Here is an 18187-nt window from a genome sequence, read left to right on the forward strand (position 1 = left end):
AAAGTAGGATTATTATTTTTTTTTTAATATATTGATATAGTTAGGTGGTGATACGGATGTGAGATGCAGGTGACTAACATGTTTCTTGGGGACGCGCGTAGAGGTGACTGTAACTGGAAGGCGAACACTCGGTATTTCCATTTTGTTTTCTCAGCCAGATGAGAGAATCACTTTTCTTCCCTGGCTTCCGGGCTGACACATTGTGCCGTGCACAGGGTCCTCCTGGTCACATCCCTTTTGAACAATAACTTCCTCTCAGCTGGCAACTCCTGGACAAAAGCAAATGTTTCCTGACAAGACTAAGGCAAATTAATCATAAAGTTCCCAAATAAAAGCTTGTATTTGAAAAAAAAAAACAACTTAAGTTTCATTTTGGATTTTAAAATTACAATTTCCTGTAGACATCCTGCCACTTGTATGGAAAGGGTGTGCATGTGTGTGTATGTGTGCCTTTTTATTTGTTTATTTCTAAATTTGGGGATAGAAGGTTCAGTTGTATTTTAGGGACTCAGTAGTGTAAGTTCTTAGAGACTGCTTTTGAGTCCATTACTGTCTGGCAGCGTTTAAATGGCCCCATGAGAGTATACAGGGTTATAGGGATGTTTACCTGCAGTCCTCAAATACAAACTGAGAACATGAACTTCAAATTCAGGTTAACCCAGGATCAGGAAGAAAACTGTTATTTACATAAAGTGCTTGAAATAAAGGCAGTTCAAAGACATAATGTTATCTTGGAGGAAACATTTGAGCTGCATTGTCGGCTTTCGTGCTCTGATTATTGTGCCGTGAAACATGTCAGTGAGTTGGGATGAACCTTCATTTATTTTAGCTCCTTTTCTTCCTTAACCCTCCCACCTGAGAGTACATTGGCACAAGAAGCAGGTTTCTTTCATTATCTGACATAAAAATGTTTTTGAGTAAATCAATCCATTTCACAGTAGCATGCTTCATACAATTCTGCATCCTTTGGTTTCTGCTTAAACTGAAATTACAGGGGCTCGTTTTGTGCTGGAACAACCTGTCATATTACCTAAGGGATGCTTCTGTGTTCTGTCACAGGTACCATCACAGCAAAATTCGTCTCTGGGCGTTCTAGCAGCATTTAATAATATTATTTGTATAGATGGACAATACCTGTATTAAAGCCTTGATAACCTGGGTTGGGTAACCTAATTTGGAAAGCTTTTCTGGGAATACACCCAGCCTGGCTTGTACTGGCAGGTTTGGGAAGAAAATAAGATTTTCTTGCATGCCGAAAGACGATACGGTACTTACTTTCTTATGTCAGATGGGAGATTAAAATCTAGTATATCTTCTTGGTTTGTTTTAAGCAGGTTTAACGTTGTACGCTGCAATTGTTACACATTTGCTCCACCTTGACAGGAAATCTCATCTTGCTGTTTCAGGTGGCAAATGTCTGTCATAAGAAGTTTTTAGATCTGTGCTTAGTTTCACTCACACTGGTTCATCGTGATGAAGAAAGAAGTGTTGCCATCTAGTTTAACTTGGTGCTTATAACTGGGAAGAAATCCACTACTTGCAAATTATTTAGTGTTTTCTGAAGCAGTTTCCATGTTTGACATCGATGCATTTTCTGTGTCAGGACTTAGTTCTGTCGGTGGAAGTTGTTCACTAACACAGTTGTTCTTTATTAGTGATGAATTCAATGTTCTTTTGTAGTGGGTGAGGGTTTTTTTGTATACTGTGAAAAGGGCTCTGTTTGGCAAAGTGTACAAAATATAGCAAGTGCAATTCCTGGTTTCCATTTAGGTTGCCTGAGTTCATTAGAAGACTCTAAAACAACCTACAGGGACTATCCAAAAAAGGAGTAAGTAGCCTAGAGTTGGGATCTTTGAGCAGGACGTGCAAGAGCACCTAATACTGGATGACAGTGGCTTAATGATTGATGTTGCGACGTGTGCCCTTCAGTCACTAGAAAGCTTTCTAAAATTCTCCTGCCTGAGGAGGAGAGCTAAGGCTTACCACAAATGCATCCCGTTTTTCTCTTCAGGGTGTTTTGATGGTGTCGGAAAGCATTGTTCAGGATGCTTGCAGCATATCCTTGTTGGCCTTGTAAGAAAAAAAAATATACCCTGTCAAATGTCAGTGTTGGTACTTACCTGAAAAGACAGAAACGGGTCTGATTAGGACAAGCAGCGTGGAGGGAGTGTCACCGGCAGAGGTCTTTGGAAGCAAGTAGAACCTGCTGAAAGCAGGACACCCCTGCTTAAACCACATTTTGAGAACAGCTGGGCATTTATGGTCACCAGCTTTTCTACTGTTACTGGGCTCAACGGAGGTTTTTGAACTGAAGTCTCAGTTCTGCTGAATGATGTAGAAAAATGAACCATAACTGCATCTTTTAGAGCAGAGGATGCCATGATAAGCAAGGGAACAATAAACACTTTTTATAGCCGAGCTGAACTTGGCAGGCTTAGAATCGGAGAGCAGGATTGAGCCACAGGGTTTTAGTAGTTCAGACTGGGATTTGGAAAAAATACCTACTTGTGCTACGTTACATATAATGAATTAACAACTTTCATATATTAAAAAGTCAAAGCGGGAAACTGGAAGACAACTGATAAATGCTCACAAGACATTTCTATCATCTGTTTTTACTTAACTTTTGGTCATGTGTTTGCCTTAAGGGAGGTAGAAACTTGAGCGCTATAATTGTATATAAAAGGCTGTGATCTTTCCACACCGGATTTGTTAATTGCTCTCTTACAACATTCTATCTGTGTTTAAATTGTTGCTTTTGGTGAGACAACTGTAGCGACGTACTTGTGAGAAATGTTTAAACTCTGGGGTCAAGAAATACTTAGCCCCTGCATTACTTGAGCTCCCTGGAACATTACTGATGGAGTCCTTGCAGATACCCACGGTATGTACCCGCATTCTTCAGATGCAGTAGAAATAGTTTAGTAGCTCTCCTGGTTGCAGTATCCTCAGAAGTATTAAACGGTCATGAAGTTACTTATTTAACAACTTCAGTATCACTCGGGTCATTTTAGTTCCCCCCTGCCCCACCCTATTGGTCTGTGCATCAAAAAAAGTTCTCGGTTTCTACATTACGTTCTCAGTATCACCACTTTCAGTAAATCTGATGATAAAAAAAAAAAAACAGTTCAGAATTTCTGGGGTTATTATGATAATGCTATTCATCAACATTTCATTAAAGAGCTGAGCTCCTGAAAGACTATGAGCGCCAACAAGCCTGACAGCACCTCCTGTTCCTTCCTTGAACACGAAGAGTTGCCACTCAGACTCTCTGTTGGGACAGTAAGAATGGTGCATGACACTTCTCAGAATCATCCCATGTGCAGTCCATACAGCACTGGGGCTATCTTAGGTGTTATTTGGCCGTTCCTATTTAACTTGACGTGACACCTACCACCACGGAGAAGTATATGGGAAAAAGACAATTGTCAAAGCAAATCTTGCACTAGTAGAAGTTTTGAACAGCCCGCTGGCTGCGTGTGTGTGTGAGGGAGGGGCTGGGATCTGGATTGTCCTTCTCTTGACTGCGATTTAAAGAGGTGAATGTTAAATCCAAACTTGTTAAGGTGGTGGTTTTCAGCAGCTGAGGGAGCTGTTGCTGAGGCTCACCTCTGGCAGTCTCGGCAGGGCAAATGGCTGGAAGCTGATTAATATTTTTTCTGGGTATTGACTCCAGGGAAATTTTTGCTTCCAGCACTGAGGCGTTAAGGTCTGCTGCTGACCCACGGCACCTGCAGCACCGTTTCTTGGAGCTGGTAAATGGGAATCGGGTCTTCCTCAAGAGCTTCCAAATTTGTCGTCCTGTTTCCAACCGTCCAACATTGCCAAACTTCGGCTGTACGTAGGCTGAAACTTTTCATCTTGGGTTCAAAATTCAAATGTCTTTGGGGAGCTCCAGTCAACACAGTGCATGCTCTTGTGAACTCAGGGTTGGGCTGTGGTGGTCTTTTGCCTATTGTTCAAATAGTCTCAAAGATGTTTCTTGGAAATCATTCATCACTTCAGTGCTTTGGGACAGGGATTCCGGTTCGGGTAGGGGAAGTGACCTCTGTGTCGAGGACTCCCCCCAACTTTTTGCTTTTACCTCTGCTTTCTATTCTGATTTGGCCAAATATACTAATGTTTGTTTAAAAAAACCCAAACAGATAGCATATGCTCAGTAAAAGTGGTTTTGGTGTGTGTGTGTATCTCTATTTTATACCAAATAAAATCTGTGTTGGTTTTCTCTTCAGTGAGCACGCTCACACCTCTTTCTTTCCCCTGGAAAAGCTCAGTGTGGTACAAGACATACAGCAGTGGGAGTCAAAACCACGTAACTACGGCCGGGGCTGAGGTGCTGGGGCTGAGCAGGGAGGACTCTGCCATTCCCACACTCCCACTGATGTCTTCTCCTGTTGCCCCTCTTTCCCTCCTGCTGGTAGTCCCAAGGAAGACTCTCAAATCCAGCGTTCAGCCTTCCTGTGCTTAATAATGGAAAGGACTATAGGTGAGAGGGAAAAGACATTGATGAGGAATGGGGTAGACACGAGGGGGCAGGGGAGAGGAATCGCCTTTGAGTTGCAGAGAGTGGGATTTGTTGGGCCAAGGGCTTGGGTGTGAGAGGGATAAAGGGCTGGGATTTGATGAGGAGGGGCAGCTGGAAGCTGTAACTGGTTTAATTGGAAAAGGAAGGTGGGAGGAAGGGAAGGGACATGGAGACGGAAAGCTGAGAGGAGAAATAGGAACCAAGAGCTGGGCTGCAGTGAGGCACTGCAGACGATTGCTCCAAGAGCATTGTTGGGAAGAAATGGAAGGGGAGAGCTCAAGGGGAAGGAAAGCAAGGTGAGGCTGAATCCAAATTGTAGAGGGAAAACTGGTAGCTCTGCAAAGTCAGGTCTTTCCACCTTTCTGCTTGAACGGCTGTGTGGACAGCTGGCGGTGGACCAGCCCCTCCGGTGGAGTGCTGGTCCACAGGGCAGTGGTGACTTGCCTTCCACTATCCCTTTCTCAGCCCATACAAACACATTTCTCCTGCAAACCAGACTCCTCTCTTCCCCTCTGCATAAGGAATTTATTAACTGCCCCACCGCTCTCCTAGCAGCATCGGGGTGGGAGGTATGGGAAGAAGTGCTGCTCTCCTGCAAAACTGAAGTTATAAAGCTAAAGCTTGTAAGAATCGAGTCTTCCCCTGCTAAAAAGCTCAGCTTGTGTGTACAAGGGATGATGTGAGAGCTGCCCACCCAGCTGCCTTTGCCTGATGATAGGCATTACCACCAGCCACCAGAACAGAGGGGTTTGGAGGAGGTCCTTGTCTGTGTCCTTGCTTCAAGTGACAGATGTTTGCCCACTGGACTTAGAAGTCCCAGTTCCAGCAGTGAAATACGTGTGTATCATACTGAAAACTATTGTTTTCAGTATGAGCTTCTTTTAAAAATGCCAGGAAACTTCTTGTGTGCACACACTGTAACGGAGACCTTCAATGTCTGTTGAGTTCAGATTTAGTATCCTACAGTGACAAAAAATTAATATAGGATCAACTAACCTAATTATGTACAGTTCTATATGAAAACATTACAAGATTTGAAGTGCTTTGAAACATTAAAACACTGATACCTATTTAGAAATAACTATTCTGTAAATAGAGATAATCCTGCCTTTTAAACTCGACTTAAACTTTGGTGGTGCAAAGTCAAGCACTGAAGAAAATCTGCTGCCTCCCCTTTCATGCTTCCTTGATGGTCATCTATCACAGGTGGTTGCTTTTTCTCCTCTACAGCACTTGGTTGATGCCCAAGGTTAGACCCGTTGGGGGCAGGAACGGACAATGGAACATGCCTGGCACTGCCTGGTCCATGGCAGAAGTTAGAAAGTGCACAGGAATGCAGCAGGAGACTGAAGGAGGAGAAAGGATGGGGGCAGTGTCTCATGGCTGAGGTATTCAAAAACTCTCAGAACTGGACTCCGTCCCTGGCGCCAGACTATCTGTGAGATGTTAGACAAATAAGTTTGCTTTTCTGAAGAGGCCAAGTCTGTTTCAGGCTGCCAGCAGCTGAGCGACACCTTCGGTATGCTGGAGTTGGCTGTGCAGAACTTCTGTAGCAGCAGCAGTCAGTGTGTGGGTGTGCCTGCTTGGGGAGCACTGGTGGCTCACGGGGTGACTCCGACCCCCTGAGTGAGCTCGTTGTGGAAAGGGCAAGTATATAGTGGCATTAACATGTCCTTTCTCCTAGCTGCCCAAGTGCCAAGGGGGTGAATTCACAGTTTTCATAGATAGGGAGAAATGTCAAGTGAAATAAAGCCCTCTGTCTTGGAGAAGACCCAGCTGTGGGGTTTTGTTTAGCCTCAAAGTCAAGGTTGAAAGAGGACAGTGGTGCACAGCAACGTGAGCAGCAGTGTGGGAGAGAGGTAATGAAGCTATGGACAATACTGGCAGAAGAACAGATTTTGTACATGAGCGATGAATCACTTCAGCCTGGAAGTTGGAAGAAGGTTGTTGGTTGTTGTTTTTTTTTTTTCTCTATGAGAACAGCGTGGCAGGAAGAGAGGGGGAAAAAAAAGACAACTCATTTTAAAAGACAGCTACATTAATTTAGAAATAGAAAGGAAGTGATATGGTAGACAACCATGTAATGGCAAGATATGAAGCTGTGTGGTCCAGGAGCCCTGTGATCCGTGTACTGAAGTGCTGAAGTCTCCTGAAAAAATCAGCTTTAATGTATGAAAAGACCTGAGCCCCGGTTTAAAGATGCTTTGTATATTTTGTTTTGTGCTCTGAGGAAGGGAAGCAATGCTGAGCTTCATGGAAATGTTGTTAAATAATTTGTTCTGGAGTGCTCTGCAATAAGTTAATGTCTCATAACATTTCCTAGGAGGAAATCTGGTTATTTTGTCTTTGCCAGGATTTGAAGAAAACATATTGGAGCCATACAATAAATCAAGAAGAGAACAAATCCCACACCATTAAGTCCATAATTTTTGCCCCGTTTTTTTTTTTTTTTTTTTTTTGAGAAGATGGGAGCTAAGGGGAAAGGAAAGGCAGCACGTGTTTGTGTAAGCAGAAGCTGCGTGGCTGTTTGCTTGCAGTGGGTAGAAATCCCAGCTGTGTAGGCACACGTAGGGTGTGGGGCCGTGCAGCCCAGGCACTACCCTACCTCTGGATGAGCTGTCTTTAATGTTTTGCCATAGATCTGTGAAGTGATTATCACCTTGTTTATTTATGCCCAGGCATGAAACAGGATTAGTTTCAGGTGTGCTCTGGATAGCATTTAAAGCGCAGCAAAGATGTAAGTACATTTGCTAAAATAATGAGAAGGGGCTGTAGGACACCAGGCCAAGTGCAGCAGAGGCCTCTCTGATGGAAGTTCTGGAAATCTTGCCTCGGTTTTTCGCAGTAACTTCAGCAGCTGCTTGAGAAGGGATGACTTGGGTGAGTTGTTGTGTGTTTATTACCTAAAATCAGTTCAAGAACTATTAGTGACACCTAACTTTTTCTCTAATGGATTTAAAGATGAGAGGGTAGAGCGCTTGTCACCTGCCCCAAGTTGTTCCTAAAATGGTTAAGGATGGAGACTCTGTCCTCCAGTGGTCATTTACCCCAGGACGTCAGTACATCCCCAGTTAAAAAGTGCTCTCTACCATCTATTTGAATCACCTGTTCAGTTCAAGCCTGTCACTTCTCTTACTGGATGCAGAAAACTGCCTGCTGCCATTTCTCTGTGCTAACTTGGTCTTACCACAAGCATGTAATTATATGGTTCTTTATTACGCAACACCACCACATGAACCCCCCTCTAATCAGCTTTCAAGCCTATTAGTTTCCAATTTGGGTCTCAATTATACAATTCTTGTTTTGATAAAGTGTTTAGTTTAGGTAAAGCCGGTCATGTTGAGCAACTTCCACACTCCACCTGACTCAAGCTCCAGAACTATTTCCGGTTCTGCCTTAATGCCACCAGATCAGATCACCAGATAAATATTTCAGTCATTTATATAACCTCAGTTTCTTGCACGAAGAGATGCTGTTGCGTGCCTGAAACTTGGTCTTGGCTGTTGGCAAAGGGGTTTATTTCTGGGATGTGGGAACTGATAGAAAGTATCAGAGCCAGCCATGAGCTGCTGCTTTCTGGTTGAGTGAGCGCTGGTTATACTCTGCAGCAAACGAGGAGTCGCTTTAATATGCATTTCATTTTGCACCTTACGTTGTGAGGTGGAAACCTTCTCTTCCCATTGATTCACAGTAAATTCTTAGTAAAATATTTGTGTGTGTTGGCTCTTCTAAGAACTAATTCAGATTGGAGGTGACTAGCCAATATTTCTGAAACTTTGCTGGTTAATGGGAAAGGAAATAAAATTTTGACGGGTGATATAGGATATGTGTAGCTGCTTTGATACTTCTGCACCAGAGAATGGCCATCCTGCTGCTTCTAGCTCTCCACTGTAGGTTAACGTGTTGCTTGTAAACTGGTCATGTTGACCTTAAAGGTAACCTCTAATCAGCAGTTCTAAGACTGAGTTCATAGAATCATAGAAGGGTTTGGGTTGGAAGGGACCTTAAAGATCATCTAGTTCCAACCCCCCTGCCATGGGCAGGGACACCTCCCACTAGAGCAGGTTGCTCAAAGCCCCATCCAGCCTGGCCTTGAACACTTCCAGGGATGGGGCATCCACAGCTTCCCTGGGCAACCTGTTCCAGTGCCTCACCAAACTGAGTTAACTCAGTTTATTTCTAAACTGACTTTCAGGTTACTTGGAGCTGGCAAATCATGTCTAGTCCCGCTCATACCTACGGCTCCACAGATTTTTGCAGGAGAAATTCCAGCTCCAAGACACCGAGCTCCCCAGGGCTGGCCCTGGAGCACTCTTCAGAGGGTGGAGGCAGAGAGTGAAACCCCTTTACTGGCTACAGAGAAGGTGGGTGATGTCCCATCCTCATGGCAAAAAATCCCACCCTTCTGAAGATTTAGGCTGTGCCTTTAATAGAGTTTATTTTAAAAATCATGACTATTGCGTGGTAGCGGAAGGTCCAAGATAAAGGGGAGAGAAGTCTCTTGTGATATGTTACAGAACAGCTAGAATAATTTCGAGGTAGACGTTTAATTAATACAACTTTTTCATCTTCTAAGGATGCTTTGATCTGGGGAATGCAGCAGCAGTATAGGGCCCTACAAATAATTCCCTAGACTTATTTCTGAATGTCTGCAGGGCTTCATCGCTGCTCTGCCCATTAAATGTTTGTTCCAATATTGAGTGGTTTTAAATCAGTAAAGGTAAAAACTATCTAGGGAAGGTGATACCTACTCCTTAAACTAAATCAGCTGTAGTACTAGAAGCATCTAACTGTGAGTAGTAATTTGAATACCTGTAATGGCATAAGTGTAATTACTACCCAGCAAACTTTACATCCTTAGGACAGTCAGGTTTTGTAATAACTTCCAAAAGGTAAAATTAGGTTGATCATTGTAATGAAGTGCTTTCATCCATGTATGGTATCACTGTCCAAAGAAAGTGAAAAATGCACATCCACCTTTGCAAATTTTATTGGATAAAGGCCTAGGATGGACCATCTTTCTTTTTAGAACCATTTTTTTTATTTTCTTTCCTTACTGCTGCCTCTGCCCCACCTACCTATGGCATCTTTGTTGAAGCATGCAGCTATTGACAGCTTTTAGTTGCTGAAGGGTAGTTTTGTTTCCATTCGATGGTATTCCTTTCGCCTCCCGTTCTAAATACCAATCACCTGGGTAAATCATGTTTTGTCCTGTTTATTTTTGCAGTAGGTTTTTACCCACATGGGTGTTATTCGTGCCTAAGGAGACTTTCTCCCACGCTCCATTAGACAAAACTGCACCTGCACCCTGGGCTCCCCTCCCTTTCACCGCCTTAAAGTGCTCAATGCTGCCACTTCTCTGGGGTCAAAACCCAAATTCCTCCTGTTGGCTGAAAAGCCCGACCCACAGATACATACAGTTGAAATCCTGCTCTTCAGAAAGCCCAGCCAGCGTGGTCTGGGTAGCGAGGGACCCTGGTGGGAGCAAGACAAACTCACTGGCATAAATAGGACAGAAGGAATTTCATGTGCAGGGTAGCACGGTGAGAGGTGGGGATTGACTGAGCACGGAGAAGAGCTCTCTTCTCTTTTTACTCTAAAGACTAAACATGCTGCCAATTTCATGTGCAGGGTATAGCACAGTGAGAGGTGGGGAGTGACTGAGCACGGAGAAGAGCTCTCTCCTCTTTTTACTCTAAAGACTAAACATGCTGCCAGAAAGATGAGGTTGGGGTTCCTAGAGAACGACAGGCACGGTTCAGTGCTGCGCCTGGTGTTGAAAAGGTCATACCATAACCCAAGTTTCTGTCTACAGTTGGGGCATGTGTTTAATTACTCATCCTTTCTGGAATAAAGTGTGTTTTCAAGATAGCTGTATTCTTACCTCAGGTTATGCTTCTCTTTTTCAGATTGTATGTACTAATTTAGTATTTAAATACTATTTCTTGTCCCATAGCAAGAGAGCAGGCTTGGTTTTGTTTAAGATTTTTAATAGAGATGAATTTGATAATTTTATTTCATTGATCAGATGGCTCAGAACATGTCGTGTGGATAGACAAAGTCATATTTTCAAGCATTACACTACACAAAACTGAATGTATGCTGTCACATTTTTTTCCTTTTTTTTTTTTTTAATAAAAGGAAAGAAAACTGTTCCTAGCTTCAAAAACACACATGGCTTATGTTACTTCAAGTGCTTTGCAGAAATCACTTGTCTTGGAGGGTGGATTAATTTAGCAGGAATCATTTTTATTTTGTGAACCCACTCTTGATTAGCGAAAAGAGGAGGTAAATGGATTAACAAAATTCAGTTGCTTTGAGAATATTGAACTCAGTCATATCACCGGTGTGTTAATCTTGGAACAGAAGCTATGTTAGATTGATAAACACTTAAACATCCTTTATTGATTATATTTAAGAATACACAGAATGGCTGGGGGGAGGAAAGACAGTGTGCAGAAAGTCTGTAGCTCTTCAAGTAGCTCTGTAGTTTAATTCTGATCACCATCTCCTATTATTATTTCCCCTCCTCCGTTGTTTGATTCAGTTCAAATATTCAGCTGATGTTAGCATACTGAAAATTTACTGTGTACCCTTAAAAGCTTATTTTTAGAAGGAAGCTCCCCCATATTCGAGGAAAATATTGCAAAAGCAAAAGGAGAATGGTTTATGTGGATTGAACAGCAACCAAAAAAAAAAGTTGAAAACAAGTAGGCTTAAAAGCATCAATTCCTGGGCTTCCCCCAAAAAAGGGGGTTCTGTAGCTGTGGGCAGGAAGTGGCTGTAATTTTCTTAGATCTCAGTTTTCCAAGATAGCACTTGGTAACGTTGAAGTGTCCCTTTCGCATTAAATAACAGTTCTGAACTTCACAACTTACCTGATTCCAAGCTTTCACACCTTCCCGTGGATGCTAAAACCTACTCATTGCTGTAAAACCCAAGAGCCTCTGACTCTCAGGCTGACTGCAGAGCTTCCCTTCTCCTTCTCCTCCACAGGACGAACTTCAGCACAGCGGACAGTCAGTTTGCTGCCGCCAGAAGCAGAGAGAGGTACCCGTGCTGCCTTCTCAGCAAGCACACGCCTCGCATCTACGGTGACAGCTATCAAAGTCACACTCCCAAAGGCAGAGCAGCCCTGCTCTTCAGCCAAGCTTTCCGTCTGGGAAAGATCAAGAACTACTTCTCCCTGAAACAACTTCCAGTCTCTTCAAAACCTCATCGTTGACCAGAATGGACAACAAGTACAGTCAAAGTGCTGCAGCTCTTAACGGACTGGAGACACTGCTTCCAGTTACTTGGAAGGAAGTGAAAGAAGAAGAGCGTAAGATGGGTTTCACCTCCTTCTACTGGAACTGGAATATTTCATGATTTGCTGACTCTGTGGACGACGCTGCCATCAAAAAATGAAGAAGTGACTCACTGCAGGCAAAGTACAGCAAAACCCTCTGATTACGTCACTGGGAAGAGAAAGACCATCCCTGCTCAGAAAAGGTCACACTGCGAGCAGAAGCCTTGCCAAGGATTTCATAAGCTACCAAGAAGTGCTTATTTCTTCAGCATTCTTATGGAAAAAGTGCAAGGGGTGAGGGAAATATTTATCCTGAGGTGTGAGTTTTCATTATGCTGAAAACAAATCTCAGTGCTAACTGGTCACTGCAGTAACAAACCCAGCAATTTGTATGCAACTAGTGTGGTTTTAGTGTAAAATGAGATAATTTGCTGTAAAATAAGATAATGCAAGATAAATAAGACTGTGCACTAGTATCTTACACTGGAATTGCCGTTCTGCATAGGCTCCACCTCTCAAAGCCGTCCACACGTCGCTGCTTTGGACAAGACTAATGAGCAGCTTCTGCACTGACCCCTCAGCTCCCCATCTCTACGGGTACAGCAGAGGGGTCAACACAAGGCACCTGTTTCCAGCATTTATCTCTTATTGAAGAACTCAGATTAACTCACTCTGTGTGTGTAGATGAGAAAAAACCCCAGCCCCTCCCAGCAGTGGTACCTGCCTCAGGCCACACTGAGGGGAAGCAGTGTAAGGAGAGACACCTCTTTAATGCTCCCTCAGATCCTCAAGGAGTTGCTCCGGGAGTGCCTGAGGCAGCAGTCAGGTTTGGATTGTGTGGAACTGCTATCCGTGCCCCTGGTCTGTGCCAAAAGGCTGACTTTTGAACCTGTTGACATGTTTTTGAACAGCAAGTTTCACTGTTTGCTTAGGGTAACGACATTGCCTCTGGTTTTGATTTGCTGCTTGGTGTCAGCCCCTACCCTCTCATTTGTTTTAGTAACGGCTGAATCACCATCCCTGGTTCTCCTGTGCCATACCATTTTTAGTTTTACAAAACTGTATCAGATCTTCCTTTGCCATCTCTTCTGCTCAGATGAAACAACACAGGTGCTTACTCATCACATGAAAATTGCACTGTACTTCTGGCTACCTCTTTGCTCTGCTCTGTGCCTTTTCAGGTTTTTTTAATGTCCTTTCAAAGGTGACCAAAGCTACACGGGATGCTGATACCAGGGACACATGGGGGATTTATAGAGCAACAGAAGGTTTGTGATTTTGATTCAGTTCCTAACATTGTTTGTCTTTTTAATTGTTCCTGCTGTCTTCTGAACACTAACCAGAATGATTCCAAGCTCTTTCTTACAAGGAAACAGCTATTTTAGAGGCTGTTCCACTTCTACAGCTGGAGGTGCTTTTCACTAAGTGTTACCCCACCTTTTACAGTGAAACTTGGGTTCCATAACCCTTTGTAATCCACTTTCCTACTCACTCCCTTCTCCAGATCCAGCAGCACAAACCTCTGGATGACATTGCTAGCAACTTCTGTCCATTATGAAAACTGGTAAAAAGGTAAGAAACAGAACCAAGAATAAATGCTCAGTTATTAATCCTGATAGATTCATAGAATCATAGAATCATAGAATGGTTTGGGTTGGAAGGGACCTCAAAGATCATCTTGTTCCAACCCCCTGCCATGGGCAGGGACACCTCCCACTAGAGCAGGTTGCTCAAGGCCCCATCCAGCCTGGCCTTGAACACTTCCAGGGATGGGGCATCCACAACTTCCCTGGGCAACCTGTTCCAGTGTCTCACCACCCTCACAGTAAAAAATTTCTTCCTGAGAAAATTTCTTCCTTTTCCTACAGTGACAAATAGATCATTAACCAAGACTTCTTGCGACTTTCCAAATTTCACCCTATAAAATGAAGTATATCATCCAGGCATCCTTTGTCTGCATGACCATTTACTCTTTCTAGGAACATATTTAGAAGTTATAATTCCTATCATCGCCATATTGAACGTAAATCTATATTTTATTTCTCCATATAATAATGTTTACTTTCAGTCGTAGCTTGCAACCCCTCTTGAAATAAAAGGATATTTGAGCAACTGTTGGATGCTCCCAGCTGGGAATCATTAATTACGTTGTAAGGAAGGGAACCCCAAATCAGTTCTGTGCTGTGAGAAGAGGGCTGAGTTGCTAACTGCACCTTGAGGAAAGACCTGCCAGTGTCAGCCCTTTTCACTTCTGAGCTGAAATATGGAGTTTATATGTCAAGCCACAGTAAGTCTTGCACTACTGTTAATCAAATAAGAGGAGATGACATTTTTCTGTCTTGACCACAGATGACAAACATAATTATTTGTTCTAGTGCGACTAATGGTATAATTCCATGTAAAACACCAAACTCCACAAAAGCTAACAGCACCGCACGCTTCCCACTTCCCAGTGGCTCCAAGGTCTACGTGAAGAAGGGAGCACTAAGAAGAAATGGAAAGATGAAGTACTTTTGAGACCTAGAACACTGACACCATCTTCATACCTAACCTGCAACTTGTTGACAGAGCAGGAGCTCCAAGCAGCACTAGCATTTATTCAATTGAGAAAGGAAAGCGTGGATAAAGCGTTAATCAGCAGGCTCAAACGAAGCTGAAATTACTGCAGTATCTTGTCCACATCATTGAATGTTTAGCTAAGTATGTACACAAATCAGCCAGTGGCAGAAAGCCCAGTAGATGTTTCTATCCTCCCTCCTCCACTACTACTATTCCCACAACATGGAGAGCTTTCACAATATTTTGCTTTTTCTCTCTTCCCCACCCGCTGTTGACGTTAAACGATAATCCCTCGCTGTTTAACCTCATTAGGACACTGAGCTCCCAAACAAGGGCTCAGAGGACCTGCATAACATCCTTGCACTTACTGCTTGAGCCAAAAATCCGAGCCCTGACACTGCAGAGAGTTGTTGTTCTTCTTAAATCCTCACACCTTAAACTGCAAATATTGGAAATATTGCAACTGCAAATGTTGCTGTAGCTATCAGCGCTATGAAGAGGATGTATCAGGGGATACAACAGTATATTCCAGTTCTGCTGAACCTCTGCTTCTGGTAATTTCTTCAGCGTTGTTAGACATTTGGTCCAGTAGCACCCAATTCCTTGCACACACAACATAAACACCATCTCTAGCAAGGATAGGACTTAACACATGCTGTAGCCCACCCCCAGCTTGAACCTCTCACACCACACAGGCTTTAGGTGCTTTGATAACAAGGGAACAGAAGCTACCAACAGTTCTGGACAGACGTTTGCTATCTACCATAGCAGTCTTGTCAGCACAGCGTGATAAGCTTTAAATGCCTAGTGTGCTTTTATGTTTGAAGTAACCTTGAGACATCTGCAACCTTACTGATGTGTTCCTGTCTTAATTGAGAAGAGGGTAAGACTCTGAGGATGGCAGACTGATGGAAATCAGGTAAAATGCTGCTTCTTATTCTGTGCTTTACGAACAGATCAGAACTAATAGACAGCAAACCTGTCGCATGCATCCTATAGCTGCAAAGGAAAGGCCCAGCAGCCTGTCTTCCTTAAAGGAAGGAAGCAAATCTGAGACATTCCAACGTGGTTTACATTCCCCCTGCTCCACCGAAACCAGCTATGGGTCATATCCCTTTTTTTTATTTCCGATATCCCAAACTAAAATCAGACAAACTTACCTCAAGTGACCCTGCATGCTGGAACCTGCTATTTCACAATGACTAGTACTAGTTACGATCCAGAAGAGTAGCTTCTGGTGTTCTGCTTCCTGGTATGAACCTGCGTCAACATCAAGGCATTCAGCCAGGCAATTTAGGACTGAAATTTAGAATCAGACAGTGGATGATAACCTCCTTGATTAAACTAAAACCTGGCAATAAAATTCATGAATATGTTATAACAGGGAACCGCACGACCTACTTCTCCCTGCCTCTCTAATAACAACTTCAGAGACTTCACTAGTTAAAAAAATGAATCCAATCTATTTCTCATCGCCTAAAGTTAAGTTTTTTAACATTGCAGCAAAACCCTTTTAAGTTGAGCGTTCACTTTCTCTGAGGGAATGCAAATCTGTTTTTTCCAAATGAAAGTGGAAAAGTGACCTTTCAGCGCAGTATTTCAAATTATTACTATCTAATTAACCAAATTTGCATAAACTAGCAGCGTAGCATAGCTTTGACACTGCGCAGGCACAAAAATTCAGTCTGACTGTTCTGTCCCCGCCCCTCTCCCTTTGTAAAATCCACATCAAATATGTTTATATGGGATGCTTTCAAGCTCCAAAATGTTAAAAAATGCAGGAAACTCGGGACATCAGAAAGTGAAGCGAAAAAACATTATGCTAACAAAAGCTAACTAACCCAAATGTTTTTAATTTCCCTAGGACACAGACTGCTGCTCCTTTATGTGCACCAGTATAAATCCTTTCTGGCTCTGTACTACTGTACTTGATCCCAGGAGGTGCACTGGCTTTATCCACACCAGCATAACCAGGTATTAAAAAAGCCAGGGCTTCTCTCCGTCCCTGCTGACACCTTTCTACACCACTAAGCTCCCCGCTGTAGACGGTGCAGACAACCAATGAAGTCCTTTATTCTGGTATAAATTACAATGAGCTTTCTTTCCCATTTAAGTTTCAGTCCCTAGATAAAGCTTCAAACCCAATGGCATTTTGGAGATCAGCAAGTTCACACAGGGTGGAGCAATATAGATTCTGATCGAGAAGAGAGCACAGGATAAAGGTCTCCAAACCTTTAAGCAGCTAAATAAAAGCATCCAAACCAAACAGATCATTCTATTACCTAAAAATCCAAACTGATTCTAGTACCTTATCATGACTGTTTAATCTCCGTACCAAAAGCTTGTAAAAATTGCAGGTATCAAATTAAGGTACGGAATTTCATTCAAGTCTGCAACACAAGATTCAAATGAGATTGGTCAAACACTTACAGCCTATGTATGCATGTGTTGTAAGGCACCTCCGTATTTATCAGACTAATCACAGAATCACAGAATCTTCTAGGTTGGAAGGGACCTTAAAGATCATCTTGTCCAATCGTCAACCTAATTTTGACAAAAATAAACACCCACACAACAAACAAAAAGCAACACCATCACTAAACCATGTATCCCAGCACTACATCAACCTGTCTTTTGAACACCTCCAGGGATGGTGCCTCAACCACCTCCCTGGGCAGCCCATTCCAATGGCTGATAACCCTTTTGGTGAAAAATTTTTTCCTAATATCCAGCCTGAACCTCCCCTGGCACAACTTGAGGACATTTCCTCTCGTCCTGTCACCTGTGACTTGGGAGAAGAGACTGACCCCCACCTCTCTACACCCTCCTTTCAGGTACTTTCAAAATGACTAAAGGCTTTTTAGATTCAAGAAGCCATAATAATCATGTGAGATTATATTTTTTAAAAATTGTTCAAAGTTACTTGCCTTGCTCCGGAGCAGAAGCAAGCCAGTGTTTCTCTGTGAAAGACTTTGATTTTGTGATCAATTAGGATATGAGTAGTTTAATTACTTTTGCATTATCCCATTGCCCTTGTTTTAGGATAGGGTATGCAGAAGTCCAGATAACTTTTCAGCAAGATTAAGAGTAGGAGTTGTTTACAGTGCCGTTCCCACAGTAAAGCTGCCTGTTTAAGCCATTTCCTGGCTTTGTAATTCACTGTTTCCTCCCCACTTTCCTTCTCTTTCACTTTGGAGGCTCATTTCTACTGGAAGTTATTTTTCAGAAGGGCACTCCCAAGAATCCCAGGCCAAGAAGCATCTGTGGTTTCTCACTGCTCAGTATTAAACTCTCCTCCCCAAACTTGGGAAGCGACACCCTTCTCCTGCCCTGCAAATAAAGGTTTGCACGGGCTGCTTCTTACAAAGAGCGTTTTTCAACCTAAGGACATTTGAAATTGCTATTTTACACGTTTTTCTCTCAGGAATGTGTTCAGGATACTTAGCAGCTCTGCCCTACTTTCTGTGATTCTGATTAAGACTGAGATACCCCAAACTGGCTACATATGGACAGCTTTCCTGCTGGATGGTCTGTGCCTCCTGGTCATGGTTTATCCTCCCTTGCTTCTGTGTTTCAGCAGGCCACGAGTTCAGTATTTTGGAGAGGAACACTCCCTGCTGATGCATCTGTAAGGTCTCTGGTTTCTCCCCCCAAGAAGGTCCTCCCCTCTCCTGCATCTTAAAGAAAAGCACATGAAGTTGAGGCTTCTGGTTACTCAAATTCCATTCCCACACTTGTGCAGAAACAGAGCCCATGTCTGCCAAGGCTGAGGTCAAGCGTGTTATTCCTCTGAGCTACTTCAAACAGAGTTAAAA

This window comes from Calidris pugnax, unplaced genomic scaffold (genome assembly GCF_001431845.1).
Source record: "Calidris pugnax isolate Ruff unplaced genomic scaffold, ASM143184v1 scaffold188, whole genome shotgun sequence".
Classification (NCBI taxonomy): Eukaryota; Metazoa; Chordata; class Aves; order Charadriiformes; family Scolopacidae; genus Calidris; species Calidris pugnax.